Source organism: Cyanistes caeruleus, chromosome 4 (assembly GCF_971803275.1).
Source record: "Cyanistes caeruleus chromosome 4, bCyaCae1.hap1.1, whole genome shotgun sequence".
In the NCBI taxonomy this organism is placed as follows: domain Eukaryota; kingdom Metazoa; phylum Chordata; class Aves; order Passeriformes; family Paridae; genus Cyanistes; species Cyanistes caeruleus.
In genome coordinates, this window is record NC_141704.1 from 34,492,588 (window position 1) to 34,518,361 (window position 25,774).

At 39.1% G+C, this 25,774-nt stretch overlaps 3 long non-coding RNA genes across 3 annotated transcripts; 1 reads left to right on the forward strand and 2 right to left on the reverse strand.

Moving 5' to 3' along the window:
- Nucleotides 1–3,190: 3,190 nt before the first annotated feature.
- Nucleotides 3,191–6,508, reverse strand: LOC147653555 (uncharacterized). The gene is made up of 2 exons (XR_015286432.1): nucleotides 6,436–6,508; nucleotides 3,191–4,778 (listed from the first exon to the last, which is right to left on the reverse strand). It is a non-coding gene; the product is annotated as an uncharacterized LOC147653555 (long non-coding RNA).
- Nucleotides 6,509–12,328: 5,820 nt separating this feature from the next.
- Nucleotides 12,329–22,934, reverse strand: LOC111934119 (uncharacterized). Its single transcript, XR_015286430.1, has 4 exons — nucleotides 22,851–22,934; nucleotides 19,229–19,291; nucleotides 16,933–17,035; nucleotides 12,329–16,833 (listed from the first exon to the last, which is right to left on the reverse strand). It is a non-coding gene; the product is annotated as an uncharacterized LOC111934119 (long non-coding RNA).
- LOC147653556 (uncharacterized) lies at nucleotides 16,903–17,772 on the forward strand. The gene is made up of 2 exons (XR_015286429.1): nucleotides 16,903–16,990; nucleotides 17,199–17,772. It is a non-coding gene; the product is annotated as an uncharacterized LOC147653556 (long non-coding RNA).
- Nucleotides 22,935–25,774: the final 2,840 nt, after the last annotated feature.

Below are 25,774 nucleotides of genomic sequence, written 5' to 3' on the forward strand. Positions count from 1 at the left end.
GGTTAGGCGCAGGCAGCGTCGGGGCGCGCTGCGGCCGCTGCCGCTAGGGGCCGCTGTGGCGCAGCGAGGGGCGGTGCCGGGAGCAGCCGGCCCAGCCTTCCTTCCTGCTTTCCTCCCTCCCCTCTCGCAGCTTCCCGCCACTGCGTGGCCCTGCAGCCTCTCTGACGCCTTCGAAAGCCCGCCTGAAATCCGCCAGGCTGCGTTATCAGTGACCTGCATTGCTCGCTGCTCGTCTCTTATCGCACCTCGTGTCCCGCTTCTAGCGTAGGGCTGTGCCTGACCAAAGCCCAGAGGTTTGGAGTTGTTTAATAACCAACCTTGAGGCTGAAGAGTGCCAAGAAAACAAGGGTGCCTGTTGGCTCTGTTTGTAGGTGAATATGAAGCACATGCGTTATCCTGGGTGAGCTTCAAGTCAAAACCACAAGTGGCCATTCCCCATCCACCCTCCATTTCTGCCTCGGGCATGGGGGAAAAAAAACACACGGCCTGCTATTGACATGAGCTAGAACTTGGTGGTCTTTGTGCCACAGCCAAAGGCAGAACTGACCAGCAGCTGGTCTGTCCCATGAGGCATAGGTCAGGTCTAACAGAGAGACCCATGGCGGTGTCCTTGGGTACATAATAAACCACGAGAACATAGAAGGACACGCGTAGACTTCTTAGCAGAAGTACCAGTCACCTCCTAACCTGGTAGTGGAGAATCCTATTTTCTCCTTGTTAAAGCAAGTAAAGGTCACGTTCTTCCTACTGAAAGTGCGAAAAACAGCATTTTGATTTATTTTCTTGAAAAGTAAGCTAAATAGGAGTAAAATTTCTGTCCATCATTTATGGACAGGCTGACCAATAGGTTTCTCTATACATACATGTCGTGAAACAGTATCTATGACACAGCCATTTTAAGAGTCCCGTCAAGTGTGCTTGGTGATTTGGTTAAGGAAACCTTCCTGTCCGACTATCCAGGAACCACTCTGGTAGTCACACTCACACCACCAAAGCTGGGACTGAAGCCCCTTTGCACTAGCGGCTCCAGCAACCAATGGGTGCCCCGCTTGACTCCCTACCCTCAGCACACTCATACAGAAAGACCAGGTTTCCTTGCTGGTTTGACCCCAATTTTCCCATAGCAGAGTTTCCGACATCTGCATCCTTAAAATAATTAAATCACAGTGCAACAACAGAATAAGAGCTCAAATTGGTGCCTTGGAGGAGGAGCCGTGAACAAAGGAAGCCCTGGGCTTTTATAACCTCACAGTCTATGCGCACAATAGTCTGAGGTCTTCCAGCTGAGTCCTTGGCTCAGTCCTGAGTCCTCTGAGTGTCCCGATCACCTGGCCAATGCCACAAGCCCTTTGCTTCCATTTCTTGCTTAGGGTTGCCACCAGTTCACAACCTCTTGCTGCTCTGGGGCTCCTGCCACCCACAGCTCAATCTGCAGCTGCACTGCAGCTACACACTGAGCTCCCTGCACTGAAGGTATTCCTCAACAGATTGGGGGGCAATGTTTTAGGGTTCCACCATTCCCAGTGCTTTGGCTGATCTCTCTGCTACATGTTTCCATTGCGCAGCCAAGATGGAGCAAGGAAATGTATACATTAGCCCGTGAATTTGTACAAACACATCTGCAACAGGGCTTTAAGAAGGGGTACTAGCCTGCAACTTGAACACCTGAAATGGGAATATGTATCTTCCTCAGCTGTATTTTGCTACAGGCATGATAATTTCTAAGATGAAGTGTGGCAGAAACCTGTAATCGTAATGTCTTAAAATTTAAAAGCTAGCATTGTTGAGCTCCAGTGCTATAGTGGAATGTTTTTTCTTGAAAAAGGGTTACTTGAATTTGAACTTGAGTCTTCTGAGCTTTTGTGTAGAGTCAGAGAACAAGGCATTTCAGAAAGAAGAGGCCAGAATTACCCAGAAGTGGGCAGTTCCTAGCCATGCCTATTGTTCAACTTGTAAATTCGCTTCTGGTGAGCAGTTTTGCAGGATCCTTGCATATAAATCCTTTGGGAGTTGATCAGGAATTAATGCTTTGTGGCTAAAAGATGATTTCCAGAAGACTGTCAATCTCTTGAATCTCTATCATCTCTTTGAATAATAACTGGTGTTATTACAAACTTAATTTAGTATGGAAGCCATTAAGCAATGTAGTTTTGTTCAGTGCACTACAATTCATGTAGTAAAGAGAGAGTTAAGAATGAGAGCTGGCACCAGTCTCTTCTCTCTGGCAACCAGTGACAAGACCCAAGGAAACGGAATGAAGAGGAGTCAGGGGAGTTGTATTAATGTAGCTGTTACAGCAAGTAAGTGCCCTGCTATAGCTTTTCAGATACTGCTAGCGATAGTAGGACTGTATCCTTAAATTTGAAGAACAAATAAGATTTGAATTACAAGATTAGGAATTTGAGGAAGTGAAAGTCCAGATTTTTGTCAATTGCTCTTCCTATGACTGGTCATAAATTTGAAAAAGCAATAGTATCAGTTTCTATTGCTCAGCATCTTTGCAAGAAGCTAAAGTTAAAATAAAAAATTCTCAGAAAAACACAGCTTCATCACTTCATCAACTTGTCTCTATTTCAAAATGTGAGGGTTTTGCTGTAAAAGGAATGTGCAAACAGTACACTGCAGTTGAATTAACTAGATACAAAATTTTAACGCCACAAAAAAGCAGATAACAATCTAGTTTCCTGTCTGATTACTCTGTTAATGTGTTCAAGCATTGTAAGATAAACACAGAGAAAAAATATATTCCAATGCACTTTACAAAAATAATGTTAAAAATTAGTATCTCATGTGCAACAGAATTTCTTCTTGATTTGCAGTTCTCCAATGGCTTAAGGCTTAAAGTCTGCATACAATATTTAATTTACTTATTTCCAGGTTATGTTATGGGACAGCTTCCAACCTATGAATGACAAGCCAATTACATGTTCCTTCTCTCTGTATGTCAGATTGTGTTAGAAGTGTGATATTAACACCATGAATATTTTGCAAATATTGACTCCTCCCGTATGATTTAGTAATTGCTAATGGAGACGTTACAGGGTCACAGTGGGAATGTTAAAAGGAAGAAACGAAAGTGGTGCACTTTCAGAATGTGTAGTTCTGAATATGAAAATGTTCTTTTTATATAAAGACGACTGCTGACTTTTAATCAAAACGAGATCATAAATATTTAGCAAGAGCGAAAAAGTAATTTTATTGGTACACTTTATTTTTAAATAATTACTGAAAAATGTGTATTTGAAGAGTCCACCTTGCTAAATGGATGACACTTTTGAGCCAGTAAGATTTACATTAATTATTTTTTGCTAAGTCACAAGATTAATATTTCTTACATATTAATTGCCTAATAGGATGGAATGATTAAAACTTACCTGATTATAAACAATTCCTGCACAGGTCAAAAGAAGCGCCATAACACCAGAAAGTAATTTCAACAACATAAATATTTCTGCTAAGAAAAAAATAAATCCTCATCTGACAACCTGATCTGTGATTTGGTAGTGTTAGGTTAACAGTCCAACTTGCTGATCATAGAGGTCTTTTCCAACTGTAACATTTCTGTGATTTTAGTCTTCAATAATTTCACTATGAAGGCTTAAAATGTCAGTGATAAAGGAACTTGCAGTTAACTTTCTGGTGAACGAAAACAGAAGGTTTTTAAAATTCCTTTTTCATACAAGCACTTTTTTTTTTTTAGTACAGAAACCTTAAGTACATCTATGAAGTTATGTTAGGACGGCAGTGTAAGAACAAGAGCAGAAACGTGGAGAATACAACCAAAATACTTGGGAAAATTTTCCTATAATGAATTCAAGCTAGGTAAGGCATTTGCACTTAGGTTACATTTCAGAGTAGATTAAGTACCTTCCTGTAATGTAAATTCTGTAAAATACTCAGTTATTATTTATCTATTATCTTTAAGGCTAATAAGAGGATTTTAGGGAAAATTTCTAAATCTTCTCTATTCCCCTCTGATTTTAGGTTAGTTTAAAAAAAAAAATAAAAATTACTAATTATGAAGTAAATATTCTCCTGCTCAGCTGTTCTGTGATCAAACATACTTTGTCGTGACTTTGGTGTAGTAACTAACTAATTTATTTGCTGAGTAGACATACTTAGTTTAAATACCTACCAGTTGTTTTTCCTATTGAGTTGTCCTCTCTTACTTTGCTACCTTCTGCCTCCACCAGAACAAATTATATCTTACTTAATTTCTGGATTTAATAAGAAAATCTTACTTTGTAGCAGCAATATTTGTATAGTTCAGTGGTAAGTGCAGAGTCCAATTAGTGACAAAATCATGTTTTTACAGCTTGTTTAATTTGTTCTACTAAAGTATCAGTATTCTGAGATACAGGCAAGTACCTGTCACTTTTAATGCTTAACACCTAGCAAACAGTCTATCAGACTTTGAAAGAAAAAGTAATTTTACCAAAATGTGATGTGATTGACAACTGGAATCTGTTAAATTAAGATCCTTTCCAAAAGGATCTAAAAATAAAGTCAATTCTGTACACCAATCAGGAACAACTTTTGGAAAGAATATCTTGTCTCCTGTTGTCTCATTTGATATGAGACAGTTGGGAAAACTAGGTGTAAGAACAGTACCTGATATACAGGATATATCACTAGAAGTATTCATGTGGTGACCATGAAATAAACAGGTTGCCATCAAGTGCGTTGACTGAAACTTAGTTCTTAAACACAGTTCTCTTTCCATTACTTCAGGAAAATTGCTCTAGGAGTAGCTTGTTTTGAAAGATGTCTTTCTCCCTCTAAAAATGCAAAGTAATACAAAGTAGTCAGGTGAAGTAGCATTGTTATTGCAGTACAAGTTGAGAAATTAGTACTTAATTTTAGCTCCCATAATACTTTTTAGATGCAGGATGCTTTATCTTCAGACTACACAAATTTTTGAACGTGTCTCATTAGGTTTTATCCAATGTAAGTATTTTAAGAATTGGGTAAAGAAATGTAAAGAATATTTTATATCATTCCTCCTTGGGAATACGTTTTGACCTGTTGGAAGGAATCTGTCTGAACATGTTTGGAATGTAATGCATATTGGATGTTTTCAGTAAATAAACTGATTATCTCATCTGCAAATCATCTAAAATATGTGGGCTGATTTTTGTCTATCCTAACTTAGTCTAAATAAATGAAAATAAATGAAAAAACTGACCTTGAATGTTGAGCAATGGAAATATTTTCTTTAAAAGAAAATTTTCTATACTGGTAAAAAGGCTTTTGGTTACCCTCAGGGCAAACCATTCTTCTCTCAGTTTTCTTATTTTTAGCTCTAGCTTTAGGCTTTTTTCAATGTCATACCTGCTTTAGATCTTCTTAGAAAGTAGAAGACTCATGGGTTAGTTAGTTAAAATGGTATGTCTCAATAAATGGTATGTATCTCGAGGAAATTGCTAGTGAGGAATCAGATGCAGAGTGTAACAACTTGAAAAGGTAAAATACTTGGGCTTAGCAGCAGTGAACTTTTCAAGATGGTGTTAATTACACAATAACTGGGACTTAGGGTACCTCCTTATCTCAGTTGTATTTTAAAAGGTGTTTTTGGTTTTTGTTGGTTTTTTTTTTTCCTTCAATCCCAGTATGATCAACCTTGTACAGACTTTCTGGAGACTTCGTAAATGAAAATTTGGTTGACAGATGGAGGGTAAAATGTAAAAAAGAGCTTGTTTGGATTTATTTACTTATAATTATCAGCTTTTTACTTCTGTATTTCCAGCTTGGGCTGAATTTTCTCAATGACATCTTAAAGTGGAAATGAAGGATAACTTAAACCTTATTGTATTTGTACAAACTTAAAACAGCAATCATATTTTTTAAAAAAAAAAACCATCAAGTTTTGGATTTTGTCTATATTAAGTTGGCCATTATTTTGCTAGAAGTCATTGTCTTCCTTTAATGCCTCTTCCAAATTGAAGTTGTCATCTGGTATTTATTGGCCAGATTCTGAGTACTTTGTCATTACTTCCTCCTGAAGGGTTTTTTATGTGGTAAACAAAGATGAGTATTTCTTAGATAAATATAGCTTTGATAATATCCAACCATTCTTCCAATACTGAGGCATGTAATTAACTAAAATGTATGATATTCACTGGTACTGATTAAAGTCATCAAAAAATGGAGAAGTCAGCACTGCCCACTGGCAGTTATCATTGTCTTACTTAATCATGCATTTAATTTCCATGACTTAGTAGAATAATTTTAGATGATTTCTCCAGAATGTTGGTGTACTTGGGAAAGCGGGAAGGTGTGGGAAGGTGCAGGAAGGTGCGGGAAGGGAAGGTGCGGGAAAGGAAGGTGCGGGAAGGGGAGGGGAGGGGAGGGGAGGGGAGGGGAGGGGAGGGGAGGGGAGGGGCACTGGTGAGAAAGCCTACTTAGAATTTGGGTAAGAGGCTAACATGTACATACAGAAAAAATTGTATCCCTCTACCACTGTAGCAGAACCCTCTCATGGAGACATTCCCTATGATACATGGACCTGAAACATAAAACAGTTACTTTTGTTATGAAAATATACATTTATACCACATTCTCCACAAGCTTCACTTACAACACGAAAAAAACCTCCCCCAAATTACTCCACTCCCTGGCAGCATCCATTTCAAGTTTCGTGCACTGTCTCTCCCAATTATTGTCATTATCTCTATATTCCTTCAACCACATGTTGGACAACAAAAGAGACTGTGGTGACTTAGCCTTGTTTAACAGTCAGATCCCCACCCAGCTGATCTCTCACTCCCCCTCTTCAACAGGACCAGTTAGAAAAAATAGGGTGACAAGCTTAGGACAGTCAAGATAGACAGTGAAATCACCAGTTACTGCTACTGGAAAAACAAATTTGACCTGAGAAACTTTAATTTATTGTCCATTAGAATTGATTAGGGGAATGAACAGTACAAAAATTAAAACACCTTTCTGCCTCCCCCATCTCAAACTAAGAAGAGCCCAAAATTATTATTGTGTAATAAATATTTCCCTTTATTCTTTACCTTTTGATAAATATGCTGAAATGCAAGTTCCTTTTAACACAAGCCGGTACAGGTTCTTGTTTTGTTTCTGTTTTTCTGCTATAGTCTTACAAATTGGAATTTTAATGTATTCTTGACATAGCTCATCATTCAAGTACAACTGTTAATCGTTAACAAAATAATCTTTTCAAATGTAGCTCATTTGTTTAAAAATGAAGTGAATAACTTAGAGAAATTCAAAATATTGTCTCATCATACTCAGTTTCTTCATTATCAGGTTCACAGTCCAACAGGGGAGGGCCATATTTATAATGCAGTTTTTTCTGTGGAAAAAAATATCCCAGTTGGAGGTGGAGGAAGAGAAATAGCTCATGCAAAAAACCCATAGATACATGGAAGATATTCTCCTGCCATTCAGTTGATGACATCGTTTAGTGGTTTAGTGGTGAACAAGGTGGTGGTGCTGGGTTGACAGTTGATATTACAGGTCTTTTCCAACCTTAATGCTTCTAGGATACTGTGATTCAGCAGCATGTTCTAAATGCTTACAACATCTTTGAGCAAATTCTCTCTTTATTTTGCATTTTCACTCAACTTTCAGATGCCAGTGCTACTCTTTAGAACTTATTTTGAAAGAAAATTACATTTTACTTTTCGTTGTATTGTACTAAAAGAATATAGTATATATAGTGGCATTAATATAATAAAATATAGTTATATTAATACTAGTTAATGAAAACAATTAAAATATATTTAATTGAAAATGCAGACATTTTTTAACCAATAAACACTCATTGTGTGACCTCAATTTATGTCTGTCTTTAGAAACAAAAGAGAAGACATACAGAGATATCTAGAACTTGACACCCTAACCTGAGTTAAACAGCCCACCCTCATGATGCGAGTGCTGAATTACCTGAAATAAGAGGAATGCATAACTTTTTAGTGTATCTGACAGTAACACTGTCAGTAACACTGTCAGATACCAAAATAAAACTTTTTGTGTGATAGATGACGAAGAAGTAAATATATCACAACACTTAAAATAACATACCTTCCACACAGTGTTTGATCAACGACAGACCTGGACAACTACAGAAATAATTGCCAGAAATACCACTTATATATTTGATATATTTTGAAAGAATGTATCTATTAAAATGCTTTACTAATTAAATTAATTTAATTTTCTTTCTTTACATATTTCTCTTTATAATTACTCTTACATTCCTGTTCCCAAAACTTGACCCACAAAAATATATTTTGAGGTTGTATTGAAAACTGGTCATGAGTCACTGTCAGGGGACAAAACTCTGAACAAAAGACATGAAACCCTCATCTCCTTTCAGATTACTGAGATTTTTAGGTGCATTTCTCTCCAGCCTTCTGTGTACTGCTGCATTTTGTATTAGTCTCATGCTAATATCCAGCCCATTTACTTCTGAGATATGTCGACAAGACACGTCTATCTGTTTCACCTGCTCCAGCAACTCCAGGGTCTGATATCTCTTTTGCCTTACTCTTTGCCAGTGTGTCCATAGCTTTCCACTTCTACCATAAATGTGAAAATGTTCAGGGCTTCTCAACTGAGAAAAAAAGCAGGTTCATTTACAATTTTGGTGACCCAACAGCAAAATAAAGTGGGAAACTACATAGCTACCAATTGACAAACCAATTGTAAGCTACAGCATTGGAGCAACAGCAGAAAACCAAAGTTGTTTTATATGTTGTATCAAAACTGTGAGAACTGGAATTACCCTACAGTTATGCTGAAAAGGAGGTGAAGCTATTTATCCAGGAAAGTCACCTACATGTTGCAAAGGGGTCATAGGTTTGTGCTGTTTCAGATTTTGCTTGTGTGAATAATTTTCTTGTTCTTTGCAGGCTCATGGTTTTTTTAGTGGCCTTGCTCCCTCTAAAGTGGTTTACTCAAATTACTCAAAAATGACGTCCATTTGCAAGAAGAGTTTTGGGTTTCCCTTTACCGTTGAGATTCTTGCCAAGGATTAGCGCCATAGTTTTGCTTACTACTTACTTGCTAATTCCCTGGTAGAGTGATAAGTAGTAAGAGTAGTTTTCCTAGAAAAGGAAACCAAATGCTTTTAGGGATTTATTTCCCACTCAGGATGATCCCTTCATGATATTTGCTCTCTGACTATGCACAGGCATGTGCACTCATGTGCACAAACGCCCTTCAACTCCCTTGAGTACCTTCAGAGAAAACCAATTCCACCAACATATGGCATTCATAGAAGTAACACATCTGCCTGTTGGCTGAACTGTGACCACAGTGGGGTGCATGATATTGGGTTGTGCAGCCCACCTGAATGCCTTGGCTCTGCTTTTAGTGAACGAAAATATGAACAAGATGTTTTCATCATGTTTTTCAGAGCCACAGAGTGGCCAGTGGTCTCATATCTGTGTAGAGCAACACAGGGAATGTGGCCTGGGTTCAGTGACTCCAGCCTGTGGACGGAGTCCCTGAGACCTATGGCCATGGTGGCCTCAGCAGGACCCATTCCCTGGCAACGCATGAAGGATTGGTGTTGCCTGGCAACCGGGGTTCAGGCATGCCTCTGGAGAGTTGGGAACATGGCAGGGAGTGGGGGTGGGGAGTGGGAACCTGCCTTTAAACCAGGCCCCCAGCAGGGCAAGCAGCAGGAGCGAGGATCGGCTGAGGCGTAAGAGGCACAGCCAGTGTCTGTGGGAAGGTGCTGGCTGTGCCTGGGCAGCCTTGGCCTGATGCTGAGGGATCTGGCTCCGGCCGCCTCTGGGGCTGGCCCTTCCAATCTGCTCTGTGTCCCCCGCTCCAATCCACAGACAGGGCAAGCTGAGAGACTGCTGGCATGTGAAAGGGCATTATGGACCATCCCTGCCCCAATTCTGGTTCTCATGGTGGAGATTGTGATCAGAAGCAGCCCATTGGAGAGTATCACTTCCAGGCAGTGGAGTTGCTCTCTAAAATCAGGTCATCAGGATTGTACTTTCCTTTCATGATTAGCAATAGTAATGCAGGTAGGCAAAATACAGTTCCCTAAACCAGGATGTGTTCACAAAGACTAGCTGAGATCTGGACTTTGCATCCCAACAAAAGAGGTCACAAAGTGAGAGAGGTCCAGAGGAAACTAATGGAGAAAGCAAGATGTTTGCACAATGATAGTTAACTTTTTTGGTTTTCTGTTCTAGATGTTCTGAAAATTCATGACTTGCTCATGCCAAATGAATAGAGTGGCTAAGACAAAAAATATAGAATACAAGGGTAAATATGCATGCATGCATGTGATGTGTCCCCAGCCAAACTGGAATATCCCAATTACAGTTTTATACAAGCTTCTCATACCTCTAATCACTAACAGGACACTACTAACTGCTAATCATATTAAAAGTCTGCAAAGCAACTATATTTCTGCAGCATAGTGGCTGCTTGTCTGTTGAGTCACACATCAGTTTTGCTATAGTTACTTATAGGTAAGTAGGCTGAGAGGGTTGGGGATGTTCATCCTGGAGATGAAAAAGCTCCAGGAAGACCATATTGCAGTTTTCCAGTACCTAAAGGGGGCCTGTAGGAAAGATGGGCCACTTTTAGCAGGACCTGTTGTGATAGAACAAGGCGTAACTGTTTCAAACTGAAGGAACTTAATTTACATTGGATATAAGGAATCAGTATTTTACAGTGAGGGTGGCATAGGCTGCCCAGTGAGGTGATAAGTGTCTCATCCTTGGAAATATTCAAGGTCAGGTTGGACAGGGTTCTGAGAAACCTGACTGAGTTGAAAGTGTCCTTGGTTATTGCAGCAGGTTGAACTAGATGGCCCTTTGAAAGTCCCTTCCAACAAAAACCGTTCTGTCACTCAAAGATATATAAGAATGCGTCCACTTTGGATATTCTTTTGTTCTACTCCAGACATTAAACTTGTGTCTTTTGCATCCACAGGAGAAACCAATTCTGAGGTTTTTTTCCTTACTATCAAACTCTGCAATGGTAACAAATTTTTAAATTGGTTTGTTGAAATCTCTACACGTCAAGCTGAACTTCTGGTACTAGACCTATTCTACAGGACTTCTGTTTAGCATTTTAGAATAGCCCTTTTAGTATCAACTTTCCCAGCTGATGGGGAGCCAGGCTAGAAGCAAGTATGTAGGGAGATTCACTGCCATAGTCTAAAATCAAACCTGTGAAGTCCCAGATGTAGTGCTCCCTCACTCCCCAGTTTCTGTACTGCAAAAAAGCACTAACTACCCTAAGTTCTTCAGCCATCAAAATTCTGCTAGAAGTACAAATCACTGTAACTACAAGTTCTTTTTATGATTCACGAACAGATTTTATAGCATTTCTGAAATGTAGAATTTTATTTCTGGTTTCTAGATAATGTGATAAAATGCCCTGCCTTCTGTCTTCCTCTTTATCACCATCACCAGCATCCATTGGTCAAATTACGGTCTTCTTAGAAGAAATGTGTGATATTCTTTATCAGATATATGGAAAAGAATAATTCCATCTGTAAAGAGACCTTTACACTCAGCTTGAGTTTAAATTGAAAACATGTCTAATACCAAGCACAGAATAGTAACACTTTTATAGTCAACTGTGCTGTTGAAAACACCCTGTTTTATTTCAGTTATCCAGCTATTGCATGTGCCCTCATTTGCAATTGCTTATTTGCAATGCTAAACAGTTACATATGAAGCTGAGGGTTTCCTCTGCCCCACGCTTTACTTTACCATGTGTATTGATATATTGATTTGTTAATATACAATTCTGATTTTGTAAATGATGCCATAAACTTTGGGGTAGTGAGACCCCAAAACCTATAAACAGGGTAATGACAAAGCAGGACTGCAGATCTTTACACTGTTATCTGACATTTACACTAACAATTAAACTTTTTAGGAATAAACAGGCTACAGATCCCTGACTCAGGAAGCTTCAGGCTGTCTCAAAATCTTCTTGTCTCATTTTACATCACCCACAGATCACGCACTGCTGGTGCACTGTTGCTGCCTCCCCCCACTCTGGCACTCAAATCATTCATGCCTGTCTGCTGTGTGGTGAATCAGGAGTGGACAGAGCCATTACTCCATTAGGAGTAATGTCAGGCCATGTCCATGATACATGTCTCTCAGTGTGCTGTTCTTCCCAAAAGCAGATTCCCTGGCTGCAGCCTGGGATGTAACTTGTCCCTCTCCTGTTGGAGGGAACTTGCACAGGACAAAATGTAGATCTTCTTTGAACTGGAGGGTTTATTGCAACTGGACTTCAGAAGCTGAGATGCTTGAGGAAAACAGCTGTTGCTGTTGGAGCAGACGCCACACAAAGCAGATCCGTGAGAAACTTCATCCAAGATTTTATTGTGCCTGTACACAGTGTTTTTATACCCTTCTGGCCTTATAGTGCACCCCATTTAATTTGCCATCACCACATAACCCCCAAGTCCATTGATGGAAGCATTGTTTTGAGAAAGTATCCCCAAAAATCCAAAATACAGACAGATCTCATTTTTCCATGGTGTTTTTCTCAGCACAGATGTTCCTTGTTTTCCTCTACCTTTATCTTCTTTTTCTTCTTCCCATGGACACACAAGAATCCTGCTGGCTTCGTCTTTCTGTTAACTCTTTCATCTGACCCTCAGCCTGTGTGGACCCTCTCCACAAACAGCCAGCTACTGGGGGTTTTAACTAAAGCTGCCATACTGTGCACTAAGACAATTAGCAATGATGCCCTAGTTTCTGAGCATCCTAGGCTGGGTTGCTCTACTTTAAGAGTTAAAAACTGGTTTTACTGTTCAGCTACAAAATAAATAGGTAATTTCTTTGGGATATATAACTAAAGTAACTGCCTTTCATTCATGTGAAAAGCAACAGTCATCCTCGTTTACATTAACTCATAATTTCATTGTATGTTTTGGAAAGGAAAGGTTTTGTGGCCAGAGACCACTGTAGGGATATTTTTATTCTCAATTTCTGTCTCAAGATGCAATGTGACTTGCATGCATCTACAGTAAGGTTAGACAGGGAAATAATACTAGAATTATATTAATTAAAATTAAATTTGAAGGGTAAAATATCCTATTACAGCATCTTATAAAGATGTATTAAAACAAATGTTGGATTTATTGTAAAACCCTTCAGAAAAAAATACAGGTAGGATTTAATAATTCTGCAATTGAAGAAAATTGCTAATTTTCCGTAATTTATTTTCTGCCTAGTAGATGTCATGGACATGAATTTTTCAGCTGCCCACATATTTTATTTTTAATAGTTAAAAAAACCCAGGAAAGGTGTTTGTGTGGGAGGGAAGGAGGTCATAAAGTTTAATAATTTTCAAGTTCTTTTATGCAATGGTTGCACTTAAATGTTCTGTTGTTGGAATTGTTGAAAATATCTAAGGTTTTACAGTGCACTACCTTTCACTATGGAGCTTAAGGAATGCTTAAAATCTAAAGAGTAAGACAGACATGAAGGACAAAAAAGACAAAAATAGAGGAAAACAGTAGCTGATATTTTTGGTTCCATGATTTCTGTCTTCGTTTTTCAATTTCAGGGTGTGCCTTTATATGTATACATCTATCTGCTTTATATGGCAGGGCAAAAACGGAAGGGCTTGGTTGCAGGAAAAGCAAAGAGAATGAGAGGTTGTGAAGGACCATTGGAGACAGGAAGTACAATGCTGATGAGAGAAGGAAGTGAGAGCCATAAGGGAAGTAGTCCATCAGACGAAGTCAGAAGAGTTAAGAACAAAGAGTACTGTGCATCACTGCACCCATGAAGTTATTTCTGTGTCTCCCAAACCCAAACTCTGGCAGAGTCCTTACAAGAAAATGCTTAGCCTTCCCCTTAGCTCATATAAACACCGAGTGGTAGTGGCTAAGAGAATGACTGCATGGAAGATACGTCACTGAATGATGAGGTGTGAAATGATTTTTCTTCTACAGCAAGGCTGAATTACAGCTGAGAATAGAATGCAGAAGAGTAAGAAGGACTATTTGCCAATGTCCCTGCAATTCTACTTCTGTGTATTTTGTAATTAAAGTAGAAATGTGTAGTTAAATAAGTCAAGATACGTATTTACCAATTCAGGATGCCTTTGCAATGTCATCTCTGTTGTGAAATCCCATTGTTCCAAACAGTTCAGTTCTAACAACGTGTTCCTCTAACTTCCTCTCCTGAGAGGCAAGAAAGCCAATGCAGCCTTGCACACTGCATACTCTCCTGCATTACATTATTGCATCTGTAAGCAGAAAATTATATATTCAAATCCCTTTCACAGCTGCATGCCTGCACAGTAGTATTACAAAGTAGTATTAAATACTTAGAATAAAGCTCTCATGAGTGACTTCTGAAGAGACTTACTTTGTAAGCTACCAGGCCTGGTCAGTCAATTAACTACTGTGCCTATGTACTACTGTGCTCACCTTACCTGCATGAAATAAACTTGGATTAATATACATATGAAAACATGCATGTTTGAAGAATCCAAACCAAGGAAGGCTTAGCTATTTTTATGACCATTACGTCACTATATATATATATATTCATCCATGAACAGACTTGTATGTTCCTAATTGGACCCTCAGTGGGTCTCTCACATAGGTAATATTTCATGGGTGGTTCTCTTTTATCATGGCATGCCTAAATATGTAGTGTTGGTATGAACATCATAGCTGAGGAATGTTACATCAAATGTGTAAAAGATTATTTCTGCCACAGACAAATGATCACAGTACTTAATTTCTAATGGAGGAAAACTCTCATTCTGTAAGGGATGCATGTATGAAGCAGAATAGTACTGGACATTGATGCAATTTTTCCTTTTACAAAATAATTCAAGGTCTCTTTAAATCAAAGTTTTTAAAATTAAAAGCATGGAGAAAAAAAATCTAGTCTTTTAACTGAAGCAAATGGGTTTTCCTTGGCAGTTTCCAGTATAAGCATGCTAGCAAGTGGGAACTGATTAACTTTAAACCCAACATAAGAACCTTAAAAATGAACAGCTCTCTCTTATAAATATCCAGCATCAAGAGGCGGAGAAGAGAGAATGTGGAATGCTAAGACAAATTTCACCCTGTCCTGGTTGCAACTAGGACAGGGTTAAATTTTGCAGTAAAGGGGAGGTGGTGTGGCCAGGACCTGGCAGTTATTCCACACCACCTCAGACATTGCTGAGGGCAGGGAGGGGGAAGAAACTCTCTTGCTTCCAGGGGAGAACAGGTTCCTGCTGGTTGAGCAAGCGTGATGGATGGAGCAGTGAGGTAAAGCTGATTCTGAGTAGAATGAATGGTCAGCATGGTGTGATCAGGTCAAGCTCTGCACTCTCTCTTTTATATGCTTTTATTATTAATATTGTTTTTGTTGCTGTTCATTTGCTTATTTCAGCCCGTGAGCTTTGCCTTTTGTGCCTCCAGTTCTTCTCTCCAATCCGCTGCAGCATGGAGGCAGAGAGGAAAGGGGGAGTGGACCAACATGGTGTGGTTTTGAGTTTCAAGTGGGAGCACTAAATTGGGGAATGCCATTCCTACACCATCATGTTAATACTAGAGTATCCTACCAGTTCATTTAATATTTGCCTTTGATCTTAAACAAACAGATGACAAGATATTTTTAATTTTGAGACTGCCATATTGTTGGCAAGAAAAAGTTTAAGTCCATAGAAGGCAAGATCTGTTCAAGAACTTAGAAATATAGTGATGCTATATATATGTGTACCTGAATCCAAGACACTTTTTCTAGAAATATTTTTTGAGGGGGCAAATCACCAGCTTCTGCTCCATATTACAACTGTAACTTGCCTATCTCCTTCCAAAGAGGAGCTTTTCTAGAATTATGTGGTATTTTCCTTCATGTGTCTTCGTTTCAGCTGGGTTAATTTTCAGCTACTAATTTTCTTCTTAGTAGCCAATAAGTGCTGTGTTTTGAATTAAGTATGAGAATAGTAATGTGGTTAAACCGTGACTCTGGTGAAAAAAAAAAAAAATACATGGAAATTTATGAATGTTCATGACTGGAAAAAACTCAAAGAAACAAAACCAAAACAAAACCCCAAACCTAGTTCTAGAAGGCAGTGATAATTATGATGCCCAGGTTCTAACATCAATGTACACCTCTTAAACTAACACGACTAACAAAGAAAAGGCTTGGAAGACATTTAAAAACAGACCAATGAGTCAAAATGAACCTACAATTGCCTTAGAAGTGTTTAATCTTTTGCCTTAGAACTCACTTTTTTTAAAGGAAACCAGTGTAAAACTAATGAGTCAGTAGGGCACACATAGTTTCAGGAAATGGCTTTATACCCACTGCCAGATTATATCAAGAGGAGAAGGAATGACCTCTGTTACATCTGAACACCAACAAAGAAACCGTTCTAACCTTTCTGCTGGCTTCTGGCTTTCCACAGTAGCACTGACAAATATATCCAAGAAGCTGTCTCTGAGTCATCTCACCTCTTTCAGTGCTGTACTCATCAGAGTCCTGCAGGAAACAGGGTCATGCTGAATCCATGTATGTTTCAGATGAGCAGTTCTGCTGCCTATTACTTTCCATCTGGCATTCCTCCACACCTGGATCAACTTCTCCATTTACTTGTGTACAGTTTTCTCCTGTTCTCAAATTGTGTTAACCTGATGTCAACCTCCTGTCTAAACACAAGTGCACCATGCAGTACAAGTATTTGCAGTTACAACTGGTTTATGAGTCTATGCAGAAAATAGTACAGACCTCCTTAGAGTGGTCACACCTCTCTCTCTTTCTGTGCTTCAATATAGCCCCATCGTGATGCCTGTGACAGATCCCTGTTCTTTCTGTGGAGGATCCTTCAATCATTAAGCTTTGCTGAAGCCAGCTGCAAAGATAAGCAAGGGTTTCAACTCCTGTTTTTCTCAGCCAGCCTCATCAATTCCTCACCAACTTAGAGCAATGCTGCAGAATTCTGATAATTTACCATAAGGTTTGAGTGTGCAATTACAGTCACAGCTGCAGATTCCTCAGATGCTCTCCAAGTGAGTATCAACTCTGTATAGGCTTGCTGGGTGCGTAGAAATGAACTGCAAGTGAAAACACTATGTTCCTTTCAAATGCACTTCAAACTGGGAAAAGAAATAATCAAAAAGTGATAAAGAAAATGTCATCCTTGCTGGTGCTTGGGCTAGTGTTTGGGCAATAAAAATTTCCTTTTTTTCCTTTATTTCCATCTGCATACCTCTATAGATAGAGGCTGTCGCCTGTTGAGTAGCTGATAAAGCTCCAAGGAAGAGAGAAGGTTGAAGAATAAATTTGCTGAGCTCATATCTGCATCTCAGCAAAATGGCCAGAAGAAGAACCAGAATCACCTGACAAGTGAAGAAGGCAGCCCTCTGTGAAGATTTCATAGCCCTCGTGTTAAGGAAACTTTCCTGTCTGACTGTTCAGGAACACTCCGGCAGTCACACTCACCACCAGAGACTTCGACTGATGGGATGGAGGCCCCTTTTCAGGGAGCAACTCCAGTGGGCAGCCTGAAACCCTACACACCTCACTCTCACACAGTCAGACCTGGTTTCCTTACTGGTTTGACCTGAGGGTTCTTTCAGCTCCCAGTTCCTGATGTGTCAGGCTATTTTGTGATCTTAAAGCAAAAGGATCGGGAATACTGTCTGGCAGATTTGCAGGTTAAAGAATTTACTGAGGTTTTTTGGGTTTTTGTATTTTTTTGTTGTTTTTTTTCCTGTTGGAAATGGTGTTATGATAAATCTCTTTTGATTATGGAAAATTTTCAAGAAAATAAAATTCCATCTGTTCTTGACCATCAGGGTTCAAACCTCCTGCCTTTTATTTCCTCCAAGTTTTTTTCCTGTGTTGTCAGCAGAAACTTGAAGGGGACAAATCGGTGTTATTACAGTTGAATGCTGAGGTATAAAGTTGTTTGCTCCTAAACTATTAACAGGAACTGAAGACAATCAGGAGATGAACCAATGGAGATTGTCTATCAGGATGATGAAGAAAGTGTCAAAACTAAAGTCTACAAAATTTCCTAGCATGTTCAGGTTCTCAGTTGGAAATGCCAAATCTGAAAAACTGAAGTTCACACAGCACTGGAGCACAACAAGTTAACATCATGCTACAATTTCAAGATGTCCTTGGTTGAGACACCCTGCTAATGAAAATTCAGTGGTTCACTAACAGCATAGGAGAAATGGCACTAAGCAGCTGAAATCTCTTGCAAAACTATATGGATCTATTTTAAAACCTGGGCTAAAGTGATTACCTAGAATCCAGAATTTACAGTATAAAAACCAGACAGAAGCCATTTCCAAGACACAATGAAATCTGTTCCCAACTGAGTACAAGCACAACTCTCAGCAGATGAGGCTTGCTAAGAAAGGCATGGCTGAAAGGAATTCATTGATCTGATGCCTCTCCTTGACATAACGGTTCAACAAGAAGAAGCCCAACTGGGTGAAGCTGAAAGAGCTGAGATGGATAGTTTTCTCCCAGGATCCCAGCTGAAACCCTTTTTTTGCAGAACAGAACTCATCTCAGCCTCTGCATAGTTCAATTGACCCTTTTCAAACTCTGTGATTTCTCTCCAGTCTGAAGCAAAGAATTCTAACCCCTCAAATGAGAGAGGTACAATCTGCCACCTTACAAGAGGTCTCCTGACCTTTGTATATGGCTTATGTTTTCCAGAGACATTTTGTGCATTTCATAACTGGCATTTTCTTACAAGGACACATTTTCAATGCTCCTGCAAGTAAAATATACCTAGTATGTCAAACAAAAATCCTGCATAATTTTTTTTGAGTCTCTCTCTGTGGTTGACATATAAAAGAGTAAAACAAGGTCAGACTTTGTCTCTTCCCTGTGCTTCCAGCTTTACTTCCAACTTGTATCACTGCAGAAAGATTCAAGGTCTTAAATTTATCCAGCAGCATTTTGTAGTTTTATTTGCACCAGGAAAGGCAGATAAGATTTGGATTCCTTGCAGTCTAAGGACTGTTTTAAAACTTATTTCCCTCTGATTAGATAATACTTTTGATAACCAGTGTTCACAGTTCCAGGACAGATAAATTTTCTGGCACTTCAGGGCTGAATAAATAATAAAAAAGGTAGATTATTTCCATAATGACCCAGGAGATCTTAAGGAGCTGAGAGGACAAAGTATAAGATCACCATAATTAACTGGTTTTATATTTATTCCCAGTTCAGCTGAGAGAAGTTACTGGCAGGGAAATTTAAGCATTATGAACCTGTGAACTTACCATTTTATGCACAGTCAGAATCACAGCTTGTCTAATCAGTATTTGTACTGATGGAAACTCAATCTAAAAAACAAGAAAATTTAATTGTCAAAAACTGCTACAGTAAAATCATACTCAGAAGTAGTACTTGGAAAAAGTAACTTTGAGATTTGGTTTCATCAGTGTCAATTTTTCTGTTCTGTTTTAAAGAATTAACCAGCTTTACATCAGCTTGATGTCAGTTCTCTGCAAAGTCCTCATAAGTTTATTTAAGTTCCCCAGGCATGACTTGTAGCATGAAGTGGATGTTGGGAAGTGAAATGGCAAACCAAATTATATTATTTGGGCTCTACAGATCTAAACAAATCATAAAACTTTTATTTTTTTATAATTTAATCTTCATGTCTAGGCTTCACACTCTTTTCCACATGAATCATGGCTGATACTGTTGGAAAATGTGACTAATGTTTGGACAGAACTTCTCAACACATACAGGTTGTAACTGTCCATAAATCAAAGATAATTACCTGTCATACAGCAGAGTCGTGGAAGCAATGGGAAAAGGCTGGACAGTGGAAAAAGCTATTTGGGTCACCATACAATTTTATAATTTATTTAGTTTTAATCAGAATTTTCACACTACCTAAATGTGAATTTTCACACTACCTACTTCATGATGTTCTCTACTCTATACAACTTAGCAAAGAGTAATTTGAAACAAAGTGGTTTCTCAAAAATGATGGCTCCAGATTTTTTTTAGCAGATGTAATTTCTTGCTACTGGATTTTCTTTTTTTTTTTTTTTTTTCCTTTTTTCTTTTTTTTTTTTTTTTTCCTTTTGTTTATTTTTTTCTCCAGGACATAGTGTTCCACCAGTACTTGTAGCTCTCTTGAATTCTAAGTTTAAGCACTCACAATGTAGAATGCATTGCATTCTAGTTTGCAGGACATTCTGTACATGCTCTGTTGACCTACATACGCCTTCTGGAGCTTGTACAAGGACACAAGGCAGCTCTGTTTCCTGACATGAGTCATCACACAAGAATTATATTTAAATACAGGGGGAAAAGGAAGGGAAAAAACAACTAACAGATTCCGGAGAAAAGCAAATAGCAGCCTGTCTTTTTTACAGGCAAAATTAGAGGGGTTTTCCATTTTAGTAACCATTTTGCTAGGAATTCAGAGCCTTGTGGTTTTTTGTTACACTACATGTCGCCTGATGAGAGGAAAGACTGTATCAGACTGTATTAGAGCATAATGCTGACCTTGTCTAACTGTACTGAAGTAGTCATTGTCCATGTGTTTGTCTCCTCTAGCATTCTACGGAGAAATTTTAGGAATGCACACAAGCACCACCCCTTTTTATCAGTGAAGATAAGTCTTATCTTAAAGAAGAAAATTTAGAATCTGGATCGGTTGTGTGATGAGTGTGCAAATTAACCATTCCAAATACCAGGTCCTCAAGTTAAATGGCCAAAAAGGTAAAGTCAAGTGAAGACAAGCTCTGTTGGGAGCTCTTTTACACTTCTCAAAGAGACTTTTTCTGGTTTAGTTAGCTGAGTTAGTCCTCCGCTTGTACCTCCCTCTGAAGTAACTAACACTGATTACAGTAGGACAGAGTATACTGTATTAAACCACTCTACCAAAGTAATTTTTAACTTCCTGTAGAATGCCCAGAGAAACAACTTGCTAGAAACAACTTTTCCTAATGCTTTCTGCTTTGTTTCTGTCAAAGTCTTTTTCTGTCTTACAGGCAAGATGATTTTCTCTCCAGAGACTCTGGGCTGGCAAACAAAATTACCTACTTTTCCCCAATGTTGTAAAAATTAAATTTTTGGTTTTGTTGTTTATTTTTTACAGTAATTTTTGACAGGAAGAGGGAAAAAACCAAACTGGAGGGATTTATGTGATAATTAAGATGTGGGGGAAGGAAGGGAAGAAGGTGAAGAACAGCACAGAGATTAAATTTGACTCAGCTGGCTAAGAAAAAGAAATAGAACATGGCAGATGAACAGCAAGAGATAAAAGGAGCAATCAAGGGACCTTTTTGTGGTGTTACTGTGAGAAGACAGGATGGTGCCACAAGTGTTAAAATACTAAACTAAAAGGATTAATAAACCAGAACCTGTAACCCAGGTTTTTCCAGGTGTTCTCAGGCTAGGAGTGACTGAAAGTTATTCATTTGCTTGGTGGTTCTCAGCAGCCTATACAAAATGAGCTGGCAGTTATTTTCTGAGGAAGTAGTGTTCATATCCCTTTACTTCATGTACTGCTTCTACAACACAGTTCTTGTGTTGGCAGCCCCTGCTACAAGGCTTATTACAGAAAAATCATAGCAACCAAACTTCTTTTTGCTTTAATAGGGGTCTTGTGGACATTGCAAAGAACCACAAGAGGAAGGAAGAAGTAGAGTGGTGTAAAAGTTCATATACCCCTACCCACACTTCACCTCTTCTGAGATTAGACAAAGACTGTCACTGTCCATGTTCTAAGGCAGATTCTCTTTCAAAAACACCTGCTGGAAAAAGCACCTTATTCCACTACTATTAACAGTCAACTGGAGGAGGAGAACACCATCTGCACCATCACACTACAGGCTGGCTTTGGGGCTGATGTCACCTTAACACAGATGAAAAGGTCAGCTACTTGCTCCTACCCTAGTTGCCTGCCACCCCTTTTCCTGTGCTGATAAACCCTTTCTGGAAATGTACTTTACACCAGGCAACAGACAACAGAAATTGTCAGTTTGAAACGTAACTTTACAGAGGGGAGTATACTTTGGGCTGGTTTTCTTTTTTTTCACCCTCCTCTTCTGTGACCTAATTAACAGTACAGCTTCCCTCACTGTTGATCTGATTCACTGAGGAGGGATAAATTGCATTAGTGAGGAAGAAGTATGAGGAGGAATAAACACCTTGAAGGTTGGGATCTGATGCTGAGAAAACAGTATTTGAAAGAACTGTTTTGGATCACGTGGTGAAGGGCTGTCTTTCTGTGTGAGCACTGGGAGAAGTTGTGTCAGATGAGGTTTCAAGGTTCTGGAAAACTCTTTCCCCATGACACCATCCTTGTTCATGGGTCTGGTCACCAGCAACTCTATTGACTTCCTAACAGCTGTTTCCATGGCACTGCCATGCAGACAGTATTAGTCATCCTGGCTGGAGAAGATGGTGTACAAAGGTTCAGCTCCAGCGCCAGTCACCTCTTGTGGGGGAGGGCAGCAGAAGGAATCTAGACAGGACTGGTTTGATGAGGGTGTGGCCTCTTTCAAGAGCTTGCAAGCACAAGGTCCATATTCAGCTGAACTGGCTGCTTCAGTATGCATTCAACCCCATTCCTTCACTGGTAGTTACAACAGTAACATAATTTCATTTAAAGTATGAGATGGGGAGCTTGAGCAACAAGCAGTAATTGGAGGAATTCTATTGCTCAGAAATCTCCCCCCAGATTCCTTGGCATTGAAGCCTGAAATCAGAAAAAAAATGTTACAACCCCGCCCACCCACCTCTGGAAGGACATGCCACGAGCAGCACTGTACACTGGCCTTCCTGTAGTGCCAAAACAGGAAGCCTCCAGAGCAGCTCTGGAGTGTGGTAGCGCCTTGGAGCTGATATACTTGTGTAACAGGTTTCGCTGGCTCTTACATAACACTCTTGTAGTTGTCAGCATTTCTAGCACAGCAGCCATCACCTCCAGGAAGTTGTGAACTGACAGTATCTTCTTTCCTGCTTGAGAAAAAAAGAAAAGAGTTAAAAGCGTCTTCTCATTCAACGATCTGGGCATGTGATTGCCTCTCTCCATGGGCTGGGGAAAATAATTCGTTCTAACAATAAAGAGCTGAAAAGTTAAAGGCAATGGGAAACCTGTGCACATTAGACCTGTGTCTTCTCTAAAACTGCTTTGGTCCACTACTATTAACAGTCAACTGGAGGAGGAGAACACCATCTGCACCATCACACTACAGGCTGGCTTTGGGGCTGATGTCACCTTAACACAGATGAAAAGGTCAGCTACTTGCTCCTACCCTAGTTGCCTGCCACCCCTTTTCCTGTGCTGATAAACCATTTCTGGAAATGTACTTTACACCAGGCAACAGACAACAGAAATTGTCAGTTGAAACGTAACTTTACAGAGGGGAGTATACTTTGGGCTGGTGTAGATATTTTTGTTCTAAATAAGGACTATCCATGCACAGTTACTGAAGAGCAGCCATTGCACTTCTAAATTCATTGCCTCTCCCAACTCAACCTAACCTCATACTGCTGTTAAAACATTGTAAGTGAGAGTTTGTCTACCTGCCAATATAACATTGCCAATAAAAAAGAGAATGTGAATGTTCTCCACGTTAGTTAAGAAGGGCTGAGAATAGCTGTTGTGCTCTTAGATTTACACCCCAGCTTATTTCACAGTTTTTCATTTATACAGTCATCCCTTGACACTTCTGTTTTTTTTTATTGTGTTACCCTAAATACTGAGCTTTGGTAGGGAAAACTCTATTCATTCCACACTTACTATGATGACATGATATAAATAATGTTTATTGGACAAATATTAATATTTCAAGAGAAAAACATATCTCCATGCTTATTTGAAAAAAAAAATCCTGTGTAACAGCCAATGCCACTGGGCTTAATTTGTTCATCTATTTATAGATGTTTAATGTTGAGTTTATTATATTGTCATCATGTCACTCTACGTCCAGCAATTTTTCCAAGTAATTTCCTTTGTCTCATCACACCTAATTCCATGGAAAGATCCTCTTGCCATTAAATATAAAACTTACCTGGGAATCAAAATATAGTCCAAGCACAGTGTGCACACATTTACACAAATACTTCAATTATGGTTGATCATTAGCAGTGAGTACTAATTCATTGCCAAAGAAAAGATGTAGAAGAAGAAAAGCAAAAATATCCCTAGCTTCTATAAAACTTTTCTAATACTGAATTTTTAATTTCAGAATTTGGAACTGTTCTTCCTGATTTCTTAGAGTTTGACTGACAAAGCTAAAGAAAATTCAGCCATCGCAGTCTCCATGACTAATAGAGAGAGCCATGAGGCAAAAACTGCAAAGAAGAGACACAGCTACAATGCAAGAGGCACTGCTGCCAATTTGTTTTTGTTCAAAGCAGGGGCAAAAGACCCTCAAGTATTGATACATATCCACTTGCAGTGTCTGCTGGTACAAAATGTAACTACATAAATAAACATTTCTTAGTAGAAGCAAGACCTGCTGTTAAATGTCTTGTGCCCAAGGACAACATCATAATCTTGGAGTGCTTTTGTAAATTTTGCTTTTATTGATTCATGTCTTCTCTGCCGACCAGATGTAAACAGATTGCCTAAATCACGTGAGAAAAACAATCTGGATTTGGCTTTAGGACTTGATCACATGAGAACACAGGGACAAGTTAGCTGCCATGATCTACTCATCTTTCTGGGAGGACACACAGCCTCTTGATCATGATAAAACCCTTGTGTAGGTGGACACACATAATGGTTTTTATTGAGATTTGCTGTACCAATGAGGAATAACAAGTTCATCTCTTATGTAGAGATCTGTCTTGTCCTCGTGGGGAGTGGGGCAGGAGGGGACAGTTAATGGTTGCACCTCTGTTTTTCTTCTGAGCAAATAACGCACTCCTCCTGGCAGCTCACAGTCTGCTGGCAACCAGCTCAGCTCTGAAATATGAGCTATGGTAGATGGGGGGAGGGAAGGTCAGTCTGGAAGGGTGTGAGAGAGGACTTCCATTCCAGGCACAAGCTTTTGGTTAGAGCACTATTGTTCACTTGTGAGTTATCTGAATGATTAATGAGTAAAATTCTCCCTCCTTCCCTCTTTTTTTTTTTTTTTTTAAGCAATTCTAACATAAGCGTAAAGGAAAATAAATACTTTTTGCTATTTTTCCCTGGTTTCATAGTCCTGATTGCATTGAGCGTTTCACAGTAAGACTTCAAAGAACTTGTCTTTTCATTTTACACACGGAAGTACAGTTTGCTTGAAAGTATGTGTCCTTCTCAAATTACATAAAGAAAAACTTGGAACTATGACATACGCCCATTAGCAAGACATAAAGTAGTGATATTTCAAGTTCTGCTGCAGTATCTCATCAATTTTCTGTGTTTTTCTCTCACTCTGGGAAACATTTTTTTATATATCTCTGTTGGTATTTGGAAAGTTATTCTCCATGCTATCAAAAACTGAATAGTTTGTGTAACCTCAGCACTAAAGAAAAAGAATTCACAAACCATGAGAGCAAAACAATAACTTGTTTAAACAAACAAATTGCTGTGATAAGAGGCAGTGTTAAAAAATATGCACGTGAAATCCATGACACTAGGTACATATATTCCTTTTAGCCAAGGGATACATAATACAAGTATGGGGAATGTATGATCCAGAACTGGTGCAATATCTAATATAATTACCCAAGTTATTGCTTAAACTTGGAGGACTGTGATTTACTTCTAGTAGGTTAAAAATGACAGTGGAAACAGGGCCCTCTTTGATCAATTCACTTCTTCAGAAAAACTGTTCACAGCGATATTGCCTAAAATCAGCAAGAAC